Source organism: Fukomys damarensis, unplaced genomic scaffold, assembly GCF_012274545.1.
Source record: "Fukomys damarensis isolate Sample0158 unplaced genomic scaffold, DMR_v1.0_HiC HiC_scaffold_23, whole genome shotgun sequence".
Lineage (NCBI taxonomy): Eukaryota > Metazoa > Chordata > Mammalia > Rodentia > Bathyergidae > Fukomys > Fukomys damarensis.
In genome coordinates, this window is record NW_022900935.1 from 10065801 (window position 1) to 10072490 (window position 6690).

Sequence of the window (6690 nt, forward strand, 5' to 3'; positions counted from 1 at the left end):
AGTTCACTCTCGTAACACACACACACACACACACACACACACACACACACACTCACACACACACACATGCATGTGCGCTTGCAGGAACATCTACATTTTAAACCAAATGTATTTGTCCACTGGTGTTCATCGTGACAGGAAATATTCAACCAGAGACTGAAGTTTCTAGTGGTCAGGCATATGCCCCTTACCACTCCTTCTAAATTTGAGCTTCTGAACTAGGTTCCATAGTCATCCATGAACTCCTGCCTTTGTGCCAAGTTCTAGGTGGGCATCTGGAGGCCCAGAAATAAAATGAGGCGAGGCCCCAGCCCACAGTTTCCTCAGTGGTAATGAGGAAGCAAAATGGTAGAAGAGCCTGAACTTTGGAAACAGGAGACTGGAGAAAATCCTAGTGCTGTTGCTTAGAAGCTGTGATTGCTGGAGAAGCTACTTGGCCTCCCTGGTCCTGGATTTCTTCAGTAGTAAAACAGGGGCAATATTCATCTTCCTACATTTTTAGGACCCAGAGACAAATACACGTAGTGCCTCTGCAGCGCAGGACCCGGTGTATCATAAGCACCCTCTTATTAGTAGTGGTGCACTTATCATGGCTTTGGGTAGGTCCCTTCCTCCTGTAAAGCCTCAGTTTTCTCCTCCAAAGGATGGAGTTAATACACTGACATCACAGGGTTGGAATCTCTTGTCTTGTGGGGTCTGGAGCTTGCTATTTGGTCTCAGCCCTCGTGGGATAAGGAGTGGCCTCACCCCCTCTGTAATGACCCAGAGATTAGGCACGGCCTTCGCACCATTCCGCCATAGAGGAGGAGCCCGGTTCACAAGGACGCGGTTTTCTGGCTGCGCTCCCGGGGAAGGAGGTTTGCCGGGTCCCATCCCCCGGTCCGTCCTGCTCAGGAAACGCGCAGAGAAAGCCAGGAACCAGGCCTGCCAGGCCCCGGGCCCCTTCGCGCCTTCCCTCCTCCCCGGCCTTCGGCCGCAGGAAGCCGGCTGGGGGGAACGCCCTGGCCGGTGGGTGAGAAAGGCGGGAGCTCGCGGCCTCGCTTCCCAGGCCGGCAAATGCGCGGAAGGCTGCGCTTCCCGCAGGCACCCAGCCCAGCCCAGGGGCTGGGGAGGGTGGGCAAGGGGCGTCCTGGCGCTCTCTGGGAAGGTGAGATGCTGGGGCCTCAGGGTTTGTAGGTGACTGGTCCAGGGTCGCGGCTGGTACGTTGCAGGGCTGGGATTCTGCATGAGGTCTGTTTGAGTCTGAAGTGTGTGCCTTGAATCTGTGGTGCAGCTCCAAGTTCTTTGGAGGTTCTTGGGGGACCTCCAGAACAGGGGGCTATTATGTTGGACGGACCTTGCTCTTTTTCTCACCAATAAGAGCGAAGGAAGAAAATGTCAGGGGGTAAAAGGCAGTGCATTTTAAAAATAGAGCACCGGTCTTTGGAGTCAGGCCTTCCTGGACTGAAATCCCTGCTTTTCCATTTACCAGGCTGTGTGACCTTGAACAGATTCCTTAACTTCTCTGAGCCTCCAGGCCACCTCCTCTAGGAAGCTTTCCTAGTCTCCTAGATTCAGTTAGGTCCCCACTCTGCATACCTCCATCCCTCACAGCCCGCGGCAGTTAGGGAATCTGTTATTAAGTAATTGCATGCTGTTCCACACTCCCCAGTCCGGGGAGGCAGGGATCTTTGCTGTAGTATAGTCTGTGTAGCACCTGGCACGTGTAGGGTGTGCAGCCATTTGTTATGAAGTGAATAAAAAACTGAAGGACCGGAGGGATGCATGCCCGGCTAGCAGGGAAATGAAGTGGGTTCGTGCAAGGAAGATGATCTTTTGTCCGCCAACGGGAGTTAAACAGTAGTGGAAATAAACACTGGTGGAGAAGAGCTCCAAAGACCCGATGATGAGTGAGACCCAGTTCCTGAAGAGCTAAGATAACGGCTTTCCTTTCTGTTGCATGTAACAACCAAAAAGCACTTAATTTGCACAAAACATCTATACGCTTATCCTCAGAGGCTTGGAAACTGCTGCCTAGCGGAGATCAGTGACTTGTCCCGAGGCCACACAACCAGTAACGACCCCTGATCCCCAGCACTTTAGCTGTGGAACACAGGTCACTTTCTCCAAGACTTGGGCGTTGATGTCCCACAGGTTCTGGTTTGGATCCTGCGCAATGCATGACTTAGGCCTAGTTACTTTATCTCTGAGCCTTCACTAACCTTCGTGCTAGCAATGATGACCCCGGCCCCTGCAGCCTGTATGAGATCGTAGATGTAAGGTAGTCGGACTGATTCTTGGTTTATGGTGGAGAATCCAGAAATGTTCAAGGAATGAACAAATGGAGTACATGCAGTGGTGGGTACTCTGAAATGTGAGGGGACTTAAAATCATGCCATTTGGAGGTGGGTTGAGGGTTTTTTTTTTTTTTTTTTTCCTGTACCGGAAATCAAACTCAGGACCTTGTGCTTGCCAGGCAGATGTGGTGCCACTAAATTATATCTCCTGCCCTTGAGAGTTATTTTTCTCTCTCTCTCCACTCTCTTTCTGCGATTCCTCTGAGATTTTGCTACCGGCCCCCACCATATTATGTTATAATTTATTGTTTGCGAACCAACAAAAGTGAACCAACCCTGGCTAGGTTAGCATTCTTTTTTATGTGCTTTTACTACCTTTTTCTTGATGACAAAGTAACACATACTGCTTGTAAAAACAAACAAACAAACAAAAAAAAAACCCCAGCTTTTAATTGCACAGAGATTGTGGAGAAAAATGAAAGTCCATGTTTAGGCATGGTAGACATAAGATGCTGACATATCATTATTCTTTGGGAGGGGAGGGAGAAGCATGGGACAGAATAATGGTTAATTTCATGTGTCATTTTGGCTGGGCTAAGGGAAGGCCCAGATCCCTTCTGGGTGTGTATGTCAGAGTGTTTCCAGAGGAGATTAATGTTTGAGTTGGTAGTAAAGAAGATTGCCAGCTGGTACATGGTGTACCTGGGATGGGAATCTTTTTTCAAGGCTGCGCATTGAACCCAGGGCCTAGTGCATGTCAAGTGCATGCTGTACCATTGAGCTATACTCCCAGCCCCTGGGATTTGAACTGTGGTTTACCCTGTGCCAAAGCTTTTGCTAGGAAGGAGTGAATGAATGAACAGCTGATGTGTGTCCTGGGCAGAAGGTTCTGTTGTCAGATCCTTTTTTCTTGGGTCCCATAAAGACTGAGATGGTTACCTGGGGCACTTTCTCTTGCACTGTGCACAGGTGGCCCAGATGGCCTCTGCTGATGTGCCTTGTGTCTGTATTTTTATCCCCTTTCCTCCCTCTTAGCATTTAGTAAAGTCTATTTTTTTTCCCTTTCTGCAAGGATTGAACCCAGGGCCTTGTTGTGAGTTAGCAAGCATTCTACCACCAAGCAACAAGTACTTTGTCTTCTGGTAGTGCTGGGAATCAAACCCAGAGCCTCACAATACTGTGTAGGCACTCTATCCCTGGGCTATACTCTCAGCCCTTTATAATTTTATTATTTTATTTTATGGTACTGGGAATTAAACCCAGGGCCTTTGCACTGAGCCACATCCTTAGTTCTTTTATTTATTTTTTATTTTGAGACAGGGTCTTGCTGAGTCATTAAATTGTCCAGGCTGGGCTGAATCTGTGATCCTTCTGCCTCAGCCTCCCAGAATGCTGGGATTACAGGAATTCACTACCGCACCCAGCTCCTAGTAAAATCTTTTTCTAAAGTTTATACTGTAAGCACATGAAGAAAAGCAAAGCAAAAGAAAAAAGATAAAATTTCTTATTTAATTCTTTATAGTCTCTTCTTTCTTATGCATCAATTAAGCATATACTATAACGGCAGGATCCTACTAACCTATAATTCTGCAACTTAACTCTTTCTCTTTCCACTTAAGGGTGCCCCATAGTAGATACCTTTCCTTGCTTATTCATGAAAACCTGCCCTGTTCTTTTTACTGAGGGCTTCCAGAGGCCAGGACTCATACTTCCAGCCCAGAGGCCAGCACTCTGGAGATGTACTGCGAGCACACTTGAAAACAGTGACAGTAACCACCATTTCCTGGCCTGAATTGGGTGTGAGGCTCTGAACTTGGTAGCCATCCCGTGAGATAGGTACTATTATCAGTCCCACTTTGCAGATGAGATACTGAGGTGCAGAGACTTTGAAAGCTCAAGGTTATACAACTGGCCCAGCAGTGGAGCTAGAATTTGAGTCCTCCCCTGACCCGAGTGAAAGCTTTTGTTGTGAATGGATGCGTCAGTCCTACATCCAGAGCAATGAATGTATAAGTCAAAAAGTTCTGCCTGAAACCCTCCCTCTGTGTGTGTGTGTTGGGTTCTGATTGTCTAGGGTTTGCAGTTCTTGGCATCTGTGTCAGCAGACAGAAGGGGCTCAGGAAAGGCCCTTTCTGTGTCTGCAGGAATCCTGTGGCCACACTTAACTTTTCATGGGAAGTAGCATTTTTGAATCTCCTATTCTAAAAATAAGCCACAATTTGTTAGGGGCCCTTGAGGACTAGCCCAGGCATTTTAGGACAGCTATTTGCCTGTTCACAGCGCAGGAAATTAACCAGAACTGCAAAACCCTTCCCCTCTTCCCACAGGCTGGCTCTGGAAACGCCCAGTGTTTTGCTGCAGCTCTCCTGAAGGACTGTGGAGACGCCAAGGGCAGTTTCACTCAGATCCACCTCTCCTGAGAGGAGAACTGTATGAGGAGGAGGCTTAATCCGGTCAGCTCTGTTGCGTAGAGCTTGCAGGGAGAGCTCAGAGCTGTCCCCAACCGGGGGGTGGGGTGGGGTGTCACAAGTCGAAGATGCTCTGGGCCTCAGATGTAACTGCAGAATAAACCTGGGATCTGCAGACTGCAGTGCTGGTTCCTGTTCCAATGGCAGTGCTTTGCAGGGCCACTTTCAGTGAGCCTTTTCCTATCCCAGGTCTTTAAAATCCTCCATCATCAAATGATCAGGTAGATTATCACAAGAGTGCTGTGGGGTATCAGAGCAGAAAATATTGATGATAGTAATTAATATTGAAAATAGGAACAACAACCGCATCGTTTGTGAGATACTGTGCTCTCCACACAGTGGCACATGTAATTTTAAAACAAACACTATCAAGACTGTATTATCAGCCCCATTCTACAGACAGGAGGCTAAAGTTCAGAGAGTTCGGCCGAGACCCCAGAGTTTTCTGACATCAGCGCTTGGGCTCTTCAAACGTGTGGCTTCTGACCTCCAGATAAAGCCAAGAAAAAACACTGAGGAAGTCAATTTGATAGAAGCTGTGATCTGTCCATGCCCACAGGAGCGTTCATCTCAGTGCCCTTGGGTATCTAGAGTAGGAAGGAGTAGCTTTTGACTGGGGTAAGCCAGAAGGGCTTGTGTGATGAGATGACAGCAGGGCAGAGCTCCAGCAAAGGGAAGATGTGGGAAAGCAGTGGGTGTGCTAGGGGCGGTTTGTATAAATGAGAGGGAGGGAGAATGTGAAGTGGGAAGGTGAAAGGGATGCTATGTGTGTATGTGAGCATCTCAGGCCAGGGCTTTGGCCTTTACTCCATTGGCAATAAACAGCTTACACAAGAGCTGCCTCAAGAGCCCGATCATGCTGCTGCGGTCAGAGAGGAAGCGGCCCTCAGTGCATCTGTGTCCCGGCTTGTGGGTGCTGCTGGGTGCCAGCATGTGGGAGGCATCTGTGGGGAGAAAGTGTCTCTGGCTGTGGCCTGTATTCAGCTGGATGTAGGGCTCCCTTCAGCACCCCTTCTCTGCACCTTAAGTAGTTTGCACATAGCAGAGCCACAGGGGCGTATGTGCTAGAGTTGTTGGAAGGACTTCTGAGATGATCTGGTGATCATTTTGCCTCTTCCCATTTTACAGAAGGTGGAAGTGGAGAACATAGTTGGGAAAACACTTTTCTAGGATCACAAGATGAATAACAGAAGTCATGTAGTATTTTTTGAATGATTACTCTGTACCAGGTCTTGGGCTAAACACTTTCCATGGATTATCTCATTTATTCCTCACAAACCCTCTGAGAGTGCCCCTCTTGAAAGCATGGCGTCCTTCCTTCCACATCCATTTCCCAAGGAGCCTACCACAGGACCCGGTCCTTGAACTTGGCAGAGTTCAAATACGGTACCGGGCTGGGGGAGGGGGAGAAGAACGAAGGGGCGGGACCAAGCCCAAGGCCCCGCCCCTCCGGAAGACCCCGCCCCGGGACGTTGATGTCACTTGTGGCCCCGCCCCTCATTGTCAGTCCCGGGGAGCCGGAGGAGGCGCCGGCCGCTGGGAACCGGGAGCCCGAGTCCTAGGCTGGCGGGAGCGCGGAAACAAGCAGCCACATTTAATTTATAAAAATGTAAGTGTTCAATATAAGTAAGTTTATTTACAATTTTATATATGAAATGACCTCTTCTTACAACTCGGACATTTCCTTGTGTATTAATCAGGTTGTCATCTTAGCAACAAACACCTATCATTTCAGTGCTTAAACAAAACAAAGTTTAGTTCAAATTCAGGTAGCAGTCCAATACAAATCAGTTCATTCTCATTGGAGGAAGAGGTTCTGAGAGATTTTTGCTCCGGAGGGGGAGGGAAGGGTCCGAGGGCACTGCTTGGTGAGGAGAACCCGAGGGGGACTGCTGAGGGCAGAGGCGCGGAGGGGAGGTTTCGGGGCCCCCGGGGGCTGGGGGTCG